At 40.5% G+C, this 15,422-nt stretch overlaps 1 long non-coding RNA gene across 2 annotated transcripts in view; it reads right to left on the bottom strand.

Annotated features, from left to right (window-relative positions):
- Positions 1-4,421: 4,421 nt before the first annotated feature.
- Positions 4,422-15,422, bottom strand: part of LOC113633842 (uncharacterized) — a 154,308-nt gene continuing 143,307 nt past the window's right edge. For both annotated transcript variants that reach the window (XR_003438373.1, XR_003438375.1), the window contains one exon: positions 4,422-5,052. This is a non-coding gene — a long non-coding RNA (uncharacterized LOC113633842). The remainder of the gene's footprint in view (positions 5,053-15,422) is intronic.

Genomic DNA, 15,422 nt, shown 5'->3' with positions numbered 1-15,422 from the left:
ATAGTAAGAACAGTAGCTAGTAGGTTCATTTCATTGGTGCAACAGGAAGTAAGTGACAAGATGAGACCAGAGTCCTATTTGGAATCCCAATTCCTCTGCTAACTTGCCCCTAAGATTTGGGCCACCATCTAACCTCTCTGGACCCGAATTTCCCTAACTGCCAAATTAGGAGTGCTGGCCAGGATACTCTCTTCCAACCCTAATGCTCCCTGTTTCTATAGGGAAACTATAGAACTAACAAACTAACTAAATAAGAACTAACAAAGCATTGATTTAGTGTTGTATATTCTTAGACATGATCAATATTCTTCTCCATGGGACCAGAAATAAAGCTAAAAGTCAGTCCAACAGGTACAGAGATAGAGACTCTGGGTCAGTCCTCTCAAGTCACTGACTCTCTCCTTGTTAGTTCTTCACAAAAGCACCCCAACCATGTCCAAAGTCAAACACACAAAGAAAATAGTCCAGAATTTTTCACTGATTTTCATATATTTTCCAAATAGTTTGGACTCTGAATATGAATTTGTAGATCCTGAAGTCTTTCAATTAATTTAACAACCACAAATCCCCTTTACAAGATCTTATCTTTCTATCATTCCACACCTGGTCAACCACATCCAGGCTGCAGCCCATCAGTAGTGACTCTGGAGCAGACAAAAGAAGAAGAGATCCACACCGCGGGCTCCTTTTCATGCAGGAGCACTCTGTTTCTTATGTTGGAAATACAGTGGGCAATTTTAAACCATCGACTCCGCCATTATGTTATCTGGCATCGTCTGTCGGAAAATCTCAGCAGAAAAATGTATTAACAACCACTGACAGGGAGGACAGATAGAGTCAGTCAATTCTACCTGCTCCAGGGCAGGGGGCCATTTTGATAGTTACATGTGATGGAGAAAGTATCCGTGTAGCTAAGATTTACGAAGTGATTTCTATTTGCCAAGTACTATGCTGACGCTTACGATGGAATCGCATCTCTCTGGATATGTGCCTTTCTCATCCAGAAGATGCAGGACAGCATCACAATCTGAGAGTTTACGAAGGAAATGAGTCACTAACACAAAATCCTGCGTAGCATCAGCACGGACCTGGGTTCCACTTGACAGCGTCAGTGGTAGATGACACAGGCTTTACGTAACTTACTTCTGCTCCCTGAACTTGCTCAAGCCTGATCCCACCCTCACTGTGTGATGATTCTTCCTGGGCCTGCTCAACCTTAGGACTGGATGGGCGTGGCAGAACCCGGTTCATGATAGGAAGCTCTGGCCACAGGAGAGGGGGATAGAAAGGCACTGCACAATTTAACAAATAAAATAATTATCCATTGATATCACTACTGTCTATTTAGGAGAGAAAAACGACCAGCTGGGGAAATTTAAAGCGTTTGGGGGGGGGGGGTAGGGCTGTTCATGTTATGAGTCACTAATCAAGGAATTGAAAAGAACAAAAGTTCTTATGTCTTAAGGAGGTTCTGCTTTTAAAATGGTGATTAGGGAAAACCTCTGTAGGAAGATGATTTAGGCTGAGACCCAAAGGATAAGAAGGAGGGAATTACGAGAGGAAGCATTGCAGGTGCAGAAACAAGCTAAAAGGAAACCAATATGGCTGGAGCTTAGTCAACAAAGAGGAGACAAGAGATGCATTTGAAGATGTGAGTACAAGACCATGCTCTGAAGTCCTAAGTAAGAAATGAGATTTCACCCAGTGTAATGGAAATCTGCTTTTGATGAAATGTCACATCTGATTTTAAGAGAACCACTCTGGCAACCATACGGAGAAAGGGTTGGAGGGGAATAGAGTGGAAGCAGGAGACTGATTAGAAGGCGACTGCAATAGTCCGTGTGAGCATGAAGTTCATCTTGGTTACTTACCCTCATTCCTCTCTCATATTAGAGCACACCAAACACCTAAAAAACCTGCAGGGCCCACCTGTTTCTAAATCCAGGGCAAGGGTATTCAAAAGAAAAGCCTCATAACCCAAGTGATCTATATTTCCTTCAACATCAGAACTTCTCTTTCCAAAGCCTTGGATAGTGACTAATAAAATGAATAACTCCAACCCCCCCACACCCAAATACTCTAAATTAAGAACTTAACACTCCATTTTTAGTGTTCTTTACCTGGAATAATTAACACCAGATGCAGAAGAATGGCAGTGATTAGTAATTTTCTCCCATGAGAGCCATTTTTAGGAAGGATACAGAATGTGTTCGTATTCCGCCACCTCCATTCCACCCCCTCCCAGCTGTTTCCTCAAGCTGGGTTCCCACTCACCTGACTGACAGCAGTGCTCACGGGGACAGAGCATCTTGATAAAGAGAGGGGTGAAAACCAAAAACTGCAATATGCAAAACTGTAGCTAAACAAAAATAGTAATAATAGCATAATGGCAATCATTTGTTGAGAGCTAGGGGTCAGGCACTATATTAAGAACTTAATATGCCTTTTAAAAGTCCTGAGATGACAAGTTATTATTTAGGATCTCACTGGAACCTTAGCAGGTGTCCCCAGCACAGCAAAATGCTACAGGTCACATATAGGAAAAACAATATGGTGGTTACTTGGTGTTTACAAGAATCCAGACTTTGACCTATTCAAACGTCATCTTACCTAATTATCTAGTTTCCAACCCTGAGTTTGAATCTCTGGGTCCTCTCCTGCCCTGCTGTCTCAACTTGCTGACTACTTAAAAGAATTTCTCATCTCCCCACCAGCCTGTACTAGTCCCCAGACTTCGATGAGCACCTGTGTCCTGGAGGCTAATTCCCTCATCACAGGCGTCCTGTAAAGGCCATCATGCAAGCTTGGGTGGGTGAAACCTGACTGTATGTCTCTCTGTCCTTCCCAGATTGGTTCCAGGGATTTAGAGAAGACTGTAGGAGAAGCATTGATAACACTTTCAGCAAATTAACTTTTATTTAATTAGGTGTTGTACAACCTTAATTTTTTTCAATTATCTAGCTTTTCTTCCTGCCCCATGTTCCCTACATAGACAGCCAACTTCAACCACACACATATGCGTGAGTCATCGTAGTCAACTGCAAAAATAGCCACCCCAGTTCTTCACTCCTCCCTGAATCTGGCCACTTTCCGGCATCACTTTGAGGCTCTTCCCATCAGAAGAAGGGAACCTATTTCACTGGTGCCTTTTATCTGGACCAGCCTCATGACCTGCTCAGGCCAATGGAATGTGGTGAGAGCAATGGGTTACCAGTTCCGAGTCAAGACCTCAGGAGCCCTTGCACAACTGTGCTCTCCCTTGGGAAACCCGTGACTGCTACGTGAACAAGCCCAGGCTAGCCTGCTGGAGGATGGGAGACCATGTGGAAGAAAACCAAGGAACACCAGCCAACCTCCACCTAGTGACCTTCAGCTGATTGCGGGCAGATGAGGAAGACTGCTGAAACCAGAACGACCCAGCTGAAGCATAGAGTCAGGAGCAATAGTAATTGGTGGCTACTTTAGGTCACAAAGTTTGGGGAAGTTTGTTATACATCAGCGGATAACTGATACAGTCAGGAACCTGAACAGCTATTTGAGAAAATCCAAATCACCATCCTCTTCTACTTGCCCATCAATCTCAGCTCTTACTTGTTCTGAACTCTTATGTCTTATACCTCTGACTTCTCCATCTATATCCTATATCTATGACTTATAACTATGACTTCTACCTTAAAGCTCCTTAGCCCTGCTGAAATTAAAATTTGTTAACTCTGATGTTTGAAACTCAGTGCTACCCAAAAGATTTTGTTTTGGAATATGATATACCAAAGTCTTTCTTATTAAAAAAAAAAAAGTAAACCTTAATTACGTATCTGTGTGGCAGACACACATTAAGGTGACCCTCAATTAGTCGTGTCTTAGTATAACCCCCTCTTCTTGAGTACAAGTGGAATCTGTGACCTGCATATAGCCAAGAGAATATGGCAAGGGTGATGGGATAGTCACTCCACGATCACATTACATTATATAAGACTCCATCTTAGCAGACTGGATCAAGAATTTCCCCTGCTGGGTTTCAAGAAATGAGCTGCCATGTTGTGAGAGGGTCACATGGCAAGAAATTGTAGTGGCTTCTAGGACCTGAGATCAGCCCCAGGCTGACAGACAGCAGGAAAGCAGGGACTTCAGCCTCACAACTTCAAGGAACTGGATTCAGCCAATAAGCACATGATCTTGGGAGAGGATCGTGCAATGCCCCACCCCCAAATTCACATGTTATAATCTTAATCCCCAATGGTATGGTATTGGGGTTGGAGCCTTTAGGAGGTAATTAGTTCATGAGCATGGAGCCCTCATGAATGGGATTAGTGCCCTTATAAAAGAGACCCCAGAGAGCTCCCTCACCCCTTTCACCATGTGAGGACATAGCGGTAATACAGCATCTATGAACCAGGAAGAGGGATCTCATGAGACACTGAATCTGCTGGCACCTTGATATTGGACCTTCCAGCCTCCAGAACTGTGAGAAATCAATTTCTGTTGTTATTAAGCCACCCAGTCTATGGTACATTGTTACAGCGCCTGAATTGACTAAAATGAACCCCAAGCTCCAGAAAGGAATGTTAAGTGCAGCCTTGAGAGATTCTAATCAGGACCCAACCAAGCCGTGGACTGGGCTGCCTTTATGAGCAGGGAGTTCTCATCCAAACAGCTGGCAACTTTCTGGCCAACTTCCTTCACGGAATGGAGGTCTGAACTGAGGCTCCTTAATGTCCCTTCCACCCCGAGGATTCTAAGATTCTTTGATTTCTACCTTTCTTAGTGAGCACAGCTGCTGTGCTCCCAAGAGCACCAAAGAAAGGGGCTCTCTCTCTAATCACTGTCTCTGCTAGCCTGATTTCAGCACTGAGTCAGTCGAAACACCTCCAGCTTCTCTTCCTGGTGAGCCAACGTGGCTGTTGGAATGTGGAGGGTAGTGTCGAGGGCCAGACTTGACCAGAGTGTTTTCAGCACGGTGTATTTCACCGGGATCCATGTCCTGCTTCCAAAGCACTGCAAGTAACTCCAAGCAGAGGGAGGAGGATCTTCTGGCGGCTTATCTGCAAAAAACTAATAAGAGAACCCAGCCCAGTGAGAAGAACACAGCATAGGGAGGTCACAGGAAAACCATTTATTGAGGCTTAAAGTACACACAACGCACTGCACACTTCTGTCATACGCTGTCCCAGCAGACCTCGGGGGTAGCCATCTTCGTCCTTTTATTTGCTCAAGTTCCCAGAGCTAGTGTCAAGGCAGAGATTCCAATACTTACACAGAGAGAGCTGCCTGCTCTGCCTTGCAACAAGCTGAGGTGACCTTTTAAATTATGCCCTGGCCTGTTTCTGAAGTTAGATTCTGGATGTTAGAAAGAGGCCCCAGAGGGGAAGTGTTTGTCTGTGTCCCCCCAGCATTGTCCTCAGAGAGAATGCTCTGCTTCCCGAGGAGAGTCCCAGGTCTTTAGAGAGAGATCATCGAAGCACAAATGTCAATGGTCACCCTATGGTATCACCCCAGGTGTTAATGGGGGGCACCTTTCTAGGGCGGGGTCCCCTCCTGTCTTCCTGAATGGGGTTCATACTTCCATCTCAGCACATGTCACATGCTAAGGTAAGAACCCCATGTCCTCAAAAGTAAGATGCACATATTCTTCCATACTGAAATATTTGTGAAGTTGAGATGTGTCTTAAAACCACTTGTACATTTCAGTAAGTCCCCTATACACAAACCTTCCAAGTTGCGAACTTTCCAAGATGCGATCATGCATTCTCATGTCCAATCACGTAAGTTAGTTCACGTATCTGGTGTACACTGTCACGTGCATGCATCCTCTACAAGTGGTTGTGCTTTTGTGTACTTTACGGTACAGTACTGTATAGAGTACAGTAGTATAGTATCTTTATTTCAAGCCCAGGATGTCCGGAATCGAGCATAAAAGCAGTGGTGATGTAGCTGGTACAGTGTAGCCGATTGTGTTAGTTGGGTACCTAGGCTAACTTTGTTGGACTTACGAACAAATTAGACTTATGAACGCACTCTTGGAAAGGAACTTGTTCGTATGTAGGGGACTTACTGTATAGTATTTCTTTTGTCCTCATAAACTATAACTCAGTTAACAGTGCAGCTTAAGGTCAATAGCATCTTAGGATAAAGGTGATCCGAATGTGCTAGTTTTCTCTTTCTCCATCTTCTCCACTAAACTGAAACGCTCTTAAGAACAGAGATGGAAATATATTCATTCCGGTATTGCCAGTTCCCAACACAGGGCAGGTTCAAGAGATATGGAATGAATAAATAAATGAACAAAAATGTCTCTAAATCAGGAAAGGAAATACATTTTCCAATGCCCCAGTGCACATCGCCTTTATAAAGAACCTCTCTATGTACAATTCTGTGCTCCCTAAACATCCTTCAGATCAGTGGTTTGCTCTCTGTAGGTGACATTTCTCCCTAGAGGAAGTGTTCTATGAACACTCGCTGTTCCGGTGCTCAAGTCATGTAAATATCACAGAGGAATTTATTAATTTGGGATGTCAGTCCATTCATCAGGCCCTTGGCAGTTCAGGTGGCAGGCAGCAGGCCCTGCGACTGGTTCCACCTGGATGCACTGATGGAATTGAGTTCTCAGGCTTACAAAGGTGCCACTGTGACCCTGGATAGCCAAGAACAATAGCTTCTGCTATTTCTTCCCCCTCCTCGGCTCTCTGACTAAACACATGTAATTAAAAATCAAAGGCCTCATGCCAGTGCTCTGATAGAGGTCTCTGGACATGAGAGAATTTCAGAAAAAGGAAAAAAAAGTGATACCCCCAGACGACTGAAAAAGTTAATTTCTGGACATCCCTGCAAAATAAAGGGGTATAACTGCATCCTTTTGGATGGTTAATCGAGCATTTCTAAGCATCTACTGTGCGTGAGGTGTTATGATAGGTGCTATGAACTGGGCTTCATAGAGCAATGATGCAGGAGGGAATTCAAAGGCACCAAGATTCAGTAGTTTTGACTATGTAACGTCTTTTGTATTCACTGCCTAACAGTAGCAATGATTAGTACAGAGAATTTGAGGGTTTACACTGTACTTGATTCAAAAATCAAAGCAATTCACATGAAAAGATGTTCAACATCACTAATAATTAGAGAAATGCAAATCAAAACTACAATGAGATATCATCTCACACCAGTCAGAATGGCCACATCAAAAAATCTAGAAACAATAAATGCTGGAGAGGGTGTGGAGAAAAGGGAACCCTCGCGCACTGATGGTGGGAATGTAAACTGGTGCAGCCACTACGGTAGACAGTATGGAGGTTCCTCAAAAAATTAAAAATAGAACTGCCATATGATCCAGAAATTTCACTACTGGCTATTTACCCAAAGAAAACAAAAACACTAATTTGAAAAGATACATGCACTCCAACGTTCACCACAGCATTATTTACAATAATTTACAATAGCCAATTATTTACAATAGCCAAGATACGGAAGCAACCTAAGTGTCCATCAATAGACGAATGGATAAAGAAGATGTGGTATCTACAGACAATGAAATACTACTCAGCCATTAAAAATATCTTCCCATTGCTAACAACATGGATGGATCTAGAGGGTATTATGCTAAGTGAAATAAATCAGAGAAAACAACTCATGATCTCACTTATATGTGGAACCTAAAAAACAAAACAAAACAAAAACAGACTCACAGGTACAAAGAATAAATGGGTGGTTGTCAGGGGGAATGGGTGAAATATGTGTAGGGAATTAAGAGGTACAAACATCCTGTTATATAATAAATAAGTCACAGGTATATAATATTCAGCATAAGAAATATGGTCAATAATATTGTAACAACTCTGTATGGAACAGATGGTTACTAAACTTCTCATGATCATTTCATAATGTATGCAAATGTCAAATCATTATGTAGTACACCTGAAACTAACATAATACTATTGTATGTCAACTCTATTTCAATTAAAATTGAAGAACAAACCTGAAATAGATCAGCCCTAACAGCCCAAAACCCAGTCTCACATGGAACCAAGGTGATGTGTTCATACTCGTCTGCCTAAAGAAAATTAAATCCTATCTGGAGAAAGACCACTTCACCAAGAGCCTCTACATTTTTTTAGACATTCAATCAAAAACGTATAAAATGTACAGGCACGCCAGGAAGTAGAAAAAAGTGAACAAAAACCAAGAGGGGGCGGAAATGACATAAGTGAATCTCCAGGTTATCTGCATATTGGGGTTATCAGATGTAGACTTTACTATCATCAAGATTAAAGTTATCTATTCAAGGAAGTAGATGGGAAGGTGGAATAGATTATCAGAAAATTGAAATCCCTTTTTAAAAGCATCAAATGGGAATTCTAGAAAATTTTTAAAAGAGAACAAAGGAGGATACAGTAAATGTCTTTAATAGCACATTAGAAGCAGCTAAAGTGCAGATTTGTGACTCAGAGTCACTAAAAATATTCAAATTAAAGAACACGCACACACACACACAATTATGGTAGAAAATACAGAAAAAATCGTAAGAGGCATTTGGGACATACTGAAAACATCTAATATATGTGTAATTGAAATCCCAAAAATGAAAAGAGGAAAAGGCAAAATTTCAAATATTTATTTGACTGAAAAGTTTCTAAAACTACTGGAAGATATCAAGCTACAGAATAAAGAAATTTTTAACCCATATATGGGCTAAATATAAAGAAAACTACATCTAAGCATATCGTAGTAAAACTGCTAAAAATCAAAGGAAAAGTCTTAAAAGCATCCAGATAAAAAAAGATACCTTACGTTCAAAGTAATAGCAACAAGTTTGATAACTGACTTTTCAACAGAAATTATAGACGCAAGTCAATGGAATAAAATTTCTAAAGTGCTGAAATAAAATAACAACCAATAAAAATTCTCATACCCAGTCCCTATCCCGCCCCCAAAATTCTTCATAAATGAAGGCAAATGACCAAATGGCATTTATGCCAAGAACACAGTTGATTTCATAATAGGAATTATATTAATATAGTCCGAAAAATTAATAGATCAAATGAAAAATGTGATTATCTCCAGAGATGCCTGAAAAGCATCAAAATTCAATATGCATTTCCAACTTAACCATTTAAGAAAATAAGAACTGCAGAATACTTTTTGAACATCTCCCTTAGTGGGAAAACACTAGGGGCTTTTCCACTAAGGTCAAGAACAAGGAAAGCATGTTCATTATCTCCTCTACTATTCAACATTGTACTGGAAGTAGTAGCCAATGCAATTTGATAAGGAAAATCAACTAAAGGCATGAGAATTTATAAAGAATATGTAAAGTCTCTATTTTCAGGTAATATAACTCAATGATAAAACTAACTCAAACAAGTAAAGGAATACAATACTGTAGAAGGTTATAAAAGTAACCTACAGAAATTAATAGCCTTCATGTGTACAAACAATAACTAGTTACAATGTAAAATGGTAGAGAAAACCACATATTTTGTTATAAAAGCAACAAAGAAGAATAAATATTTGAGAATAAACTTAAAAAGAATGTACAAAACCTATTGAGAAAAGCATTAAAACACTCCTGATGCAAACATTTTGGCAGTTTTTAAAAAGTTAAATGTGTACCTACCATACGATCATCTAGTTATTTACCCAAAAGAAATGAAAGTATGTCCATATAAAGACATGTATACAAGTGTTCTTGGCAGCTTTATTTGTAATAACAACAACAACAACAACAAAAAATGGAGACAACCCAAAAGTCCATTAATAGGTTAATGGATTGAAAATCTTTGGTACATTCAAAGCAGCAGCATAGCACAGGGAGATCAGCTCGGTGCTTTGTGACCACCTAGAGGGGTGGGATAGGGAGGGTGGGAGGGAGGCTCAAGGAGGGGATATGGGGATATATGCATACATATAGCCGATTCACTTTGTTATACAGCAGCAACTAACACAACATTGTTAGTATAAAGCAATTATACTTCAATAAAGATGTAAAAAAGAAAATCTTTGGTACATCCATACAAAGAAATACTAACCAGCAGTTCAAAGGAATAAACTATTGATATCATACAAGCAACAACACAGATGAATCTCAAAATCATTTATGCTAAATGAAAAAGCTGGGAAAAAGTAGTACCTACTGTATTATTCCACCCATATAAAATTCTAGAATATAAAAACTAATCTGCAGTGACCAAAAGGATATTAGTGGTTGCCTGGGGACATGAGGGAGGGGCTGGAAGGAGGGATTACAGAGGGGTATATGGAAACTCTTAGGGATGATGAATATGTTCATTATCTTGATTGTGGTGAGAGTTTCATGGGTATAAGAAAAAAATACTTCTGAGTGCAGCACTTTTCATGAAGGCTCAGGCAGCACCTTGAAATTAGCACCAAGCGCCAAATTCATGACCTCCTCTTTGCAAATGTTGGGGAAGAAAGAGTATGTGAAAGGTAAGAAGCTCACAGCCTGCTTCTTGGGCATCAGCAGACAGGTGGATGTTCTCTGCCTAGAGCCTCTTCAACAACCTCCCACCCCAGATCCCAGGAACTTCCACTGTCTAACCTAGTGGTGTCACAAAGAAGTGACGCTATGGATTAAACCCCTACACTTATGGTCTCCAATTCTCAAAACCACTTTGCAAGGAATGTGTTATCTACAGTCTACTGCTGAGGGAATTGAGGCTCAGTCATTTTTAATCATGCAGCCAGTAAGAAAAGGGAAAGCCCTAAATGTGTACCCAGCTCTGCTGTCCCTGCAGCCTGGATCTCTATTCCCTACTACGCAGTGGTTAAGAGCATGCGCTATGAGTCAGTCAGGCCTGAATTAGAAATCCTCACTTGTTAACTATTTGCTTGTGGGCAGCTTATTAACCTCTCCAAGCCCCAGTGTTCTTCTCTGTAAAATGAGGATAATAACGATACCTACCACATAGCCTTATTCCAAGGATTAGAAGAGAGACTCTATCTAAAATATTTCCTGAAACATGAAATAGCTCAAATAATGTTAGCTAGTATTACATAACATTGGCCTCCACTCCAGTACTGAAGCTATTCAGTGAGTTATCTAAGTTAAGAGCGGACCCTAGAGAGAGTCTAGTTTACAAATCTACCCATCTCAAAGATCATATTTTTTCTTTTAAATCCAGTTATTTTGAAATTTTCCTTCAACAAGTTCTCCTAGGCAAGAACATTCCTTCTTCCCTGAAATTTTCTTGTATCACAAAATATATTGCTTTTAGATTCCGCAGACCGATCAGAGTGGGGAATTATCATGCTGCCTTTTCTTCTCAAATACTGTCTGTGACCTCCTGCCTGGCTCACTAATGTCTGTTCCAGCCCAGGACTGGAAATAGCAGCCCTTAGTTAACAGCAGGAGGCAAAAATATCACATTCCCTCAGTGGAATAATTCAGTCACTTTAGACCAGACCCTTCTCCTACTGTCCTTATTTTGAAAAGCAATGTTGAATGTAGGTTGTTTTATTCCTTATACACAGATGAAGCATCCACGTACAGATAAAGGAAGTATAACCCTTAATGCCCATTTTTTCCATTCATATATTCAAATAATATGTATTCAATCCCTGCGTATCAGTGCCAAGGAAATAGTAGGTGCTGGGAACAACAGTGAACAGCAGGGATGTGGTTCCTGCCCCACAGACCTCTGGTCTAGCAGAGAGACAGATAGTAAATTAGTATTTTTTTAAATAATTGTATAATTGCAACTGTGATATGAGCTGAGAGGACAAATCAGGGAGGGCTCTGAGAGTGTTGAGCAGTTTACTGATGTCGTCCCTGAAAGATGATGATTTCTCCCTATTTCACCGAGCTGAATGCAGAGAAAAAGAGCCTGGAAGTGCGTAGGGACAGCTTCAAGGGAAGACACTGTCCAACCAAAATCACCAAGCAAGGGAACTGGAAGGGAGCTTCATTGGGTCAGATATATGGGGCAGATACAGTAACTCCAGCTGGCTCAACATCTGTGTCAAACTCCCAAGGTCTATCCTGTTAATACAGAGGCTGAAAATCTGAAAACCACATTTCCCAGACTCCCTTGCAGTTAGGATTCTGGAGGCAGTTCAGGGCCCCCCTACTGGTTTTGTTCATGTAGGACATGAGTTCATAACTGAGTCAATGGGAAAGCAAGGAGGCAGTGGACAAGCTATCATTTTGCTGGAGTTGATATAGAGGGAATGGCATAGCTCTGAGGCAACAGTTGCAGCAGCATCTTATCGACCCCCAGATCAGGGCCATAGTGTGAGTTTGGAACCAGTTGTTGGGAAGAACTACTGAATCCCCAAAGTAGCAGACACTTTTTTGCCCCATGCTATATCCCCCCTCAGCCCATCTGGTTTTTAGTGTAGCTGTGCAAACTGCCCACATCCCATCTCAAGCCCCGCAAGGGTATCTCTCTGTTTCTCTGCATTGGTGCTTTCTCCAAAGTCATGGAAAGTTGTTCAGCCCTTAGAGATGCAACCCACAAGTTCTAAGGTGTTAACACCCCCAGGGCCAGCCCTCAACCAACAGGGAACAGATGCCACACATAAATGCCCCAGAGGGATCATACTGAGGTACATTCTACCTGGTTCCTTTCAGAGTCCCCAGAGGAATACCCAGGTGCCCACAGTGGTAACCTGCCCATCAGCGCACACTCTACTGGCTTTCCCCTCTTCCCTGTTTCACTCCCCTCGGTCCCTCATCCTGGCTTTCTGGGATAACCTTCCAAGTGAACTCTCTCCAGTTCTGCTTTTGGGGGAAGCCAACGTAATTGTTCCCTCATCAGGCCACTTCTGCAGTATTTCTTCTGAGAGCTGCTCTGGAGATCCAGCCTAAAGCTGGCTCCTCTAGCACCAGTGACACTTCTGTAAGCAGTAATTCTCTGCATCACATCTCTTTCTAATCAAAATCACTGAAGTTATTTTGTAGGCTGCACTTGAACCCCGACTGCTACAACATGGTTTCCATATTTGGAAAGTCCTCCCTCTGCCTGGCACGTGGAGAGGCAGAGTGGAGAGCTTCTAGCCTGACTTGCTTGGTTCCACTGCCAGTGGAGCCATTTCTTCCCAGCAGATCAAGAGAACTGCAGCTATGGCTTCACCCTTCTTCAGGTCTAATGTATATCACTATCATTCTAATTTGGAGTTTTTCTTTTGCCCAGATAGCACCCATTTACTTGTTAAAACATCCTTTAATTCTCTACTCTTGTCTTCTTTGGTCAGGATGAGACCTTTGGACAACATTTACCAACAGGATAATTTTTAAGACATGAGTATACAATGGTTCATGAACACACCCAGTTTATGTTTTTCTCAAAGAGACGCAGGGATTTCAGTGGTTAAGACCAAATAATACTAGTGGTGAGGCATATGGTAAATGGGGGTGAGGGGGGATATCTTTTTGCAAGTTAAAAGGTTGAAAATACATAAAAATACAATGAATATTATGATAAGCACCCAAAATTAACAAATGATATACTTCCTTCCAGTTTCAATTACTTTTGTAAAAAAAAAAAAAAAGATACGAAAATGTACAAATAAATTTGAAACCACTTATGTCACCCTCCCTATTCTAATTTATCTTCTTTCTCCAAAAGCATCCTCTGTCATGAATTTTATGTGGAACCTCCCAGTCTATATATACATAATTTTGTTATAAGATCAATGCATAAGTATATAAAATAGCTTGTTTTTCTAATTTATGTAAATGATACATTATATTAATTCCTCTGTAACTTCCTTATTTTTACTCAACATTAAAAATTTTAAATCTATTCATATTGGAAAAGATAGATATATTATAGTTTTTCTAACTGCTATGAATGATTATATTCATTTTTCCATTTATCCATTGATGGGCACGTAGACTGTTCTAGATTTACACTATCAAAATTTTTACTTCAGTGACTACCTTCTATGACCCTCCCTTGAAAACACATGTGAACATTTCATTAAGGGATATACTTATAATTGGATGTGCAAAGCATATTCTTTAGGGTCTGCACATATTCAGTTTTTCTAGATGTTGCCAACCTGTTTACAGTTATACACTGTAGCAATGTATAATCCCATCAACAATATATGAAAGTTTTTGCTTCTGCCTACATTTGGGAACACTTGGTATTTTCAGAATTTTTAAATTTTGCCAAGCTTATGGGTATAAAATGGTATCTTATTTTGTTGTTTAATTTGCATCTCTGTGATTTACTGGTAAGGGTGAACATCTTGTCTTAATTTATATGTGAATATAAATTTTGGAATGCCTGTGCATCAATTATATGCGTGTTTTTATTGTGTTGCCTGTTTTCTCTCCACTCATAGAATGTGTGTGTATGTGTGTATCCTGCATACGGTTTATCATTATATATAGTATATCCATTATCCATTTGCTATTTAGCAAACTAGCTAAAAACTCAATAGCTTAAAAGAATAAGTATGTATTACTGTTTGCAAGACTGGGAGTCAGCTGGGCAGTTTCGTTGATCTGGGCCAGGCTCTGCTAATCTCAGCAGGGTATGCTCACGCATCCTGGTTGAATGGGGGGCTGATTGGGAGATGGCTGCTCTAGGATGGACTCAGTCACACACCAGGTTGCTGTGTGGCTACCAGCAGTGGCAACAGATGTAGATGGGCCACAGGTCTCATCATCCAGTATGTTAACCCCCCTTGTTCACGTAGCACTCAGGCTTCCAGAATCACACAAGGCCTCTTAAGGCCAATGCTCAAAGTTGGCGTAGTGTCACTTGCAGAACATTCTCTTGGTCAGAGAATGTCACAAACTAGCTCCAATTCAAGGGGTAAGGACTCCTCTGATGGGAGGACAATGGGAGGGGTAAAGAATTGAGCACACTATTTAAATCGATCTGTCATATGCAATGTCCCTCTTTACTTCTAATAATGTTTAAATATTTAACACACTTGTTAATAGTGGCCTACCTATTTAATATTACTTTATATTTCCCTACAAGGCTCAAATTTATTGAATATCTCTATCTTCCAAATAGGACAAGAAAGTCAGCATGTTTTAAATCATTAGAACTGCCCATTCCTATCTTTCATGGTATTACTGTCCAAAATTTTACTTCCATCATTTTAGTTAAATACAAAAAAGTTAGTGTGTGTACATGTGGAGATTCTACTCTACATAATTAGTTATTTACATATTTCACCAGTTTCTCTGTTCACGGTTTCTTCTTGCACCTTACGTCTTCCTGCCATGTTCATTTTTCTTCTTGATGAATGTTATCATTTTGTAGCTCTTTCAGCACATATGTGAGTCATAACTTCCTTTAATCTTTGTATGCCTGAAAATATCTTTAACTTTGCTTTTACGCTTGAGCAACTGTTTGATTTTCTATATAATTCTGGGGTGATAGCTATTTTATCTCTGCATTTTGGCAGGGGATGAAACCCAAGTTTTATATATATTTTGTATATATATA

Source organism: Aethalodelphis obliquidens, unplaced genomic scaffold, assembly GCF_003676395.1.
Source record: "Aethalodelphis obliquidens isolate GAN/ISIS:26980383/991018 unplaced genomic scaffold, ASM367639v1 scaffold41, whole genome shotgun sequence".
Taxonomy (NCBI): domain Eukaryota; kingdom Metazoa; phylum Chordata; class Mammalia; order Artiodactyla; family Delphinidae; genus Aethalodelphis; species Aethalodelphis obliquidens.
This window is presented reverse-complemented; position numbering and strand designations above follow the sequence as displayed.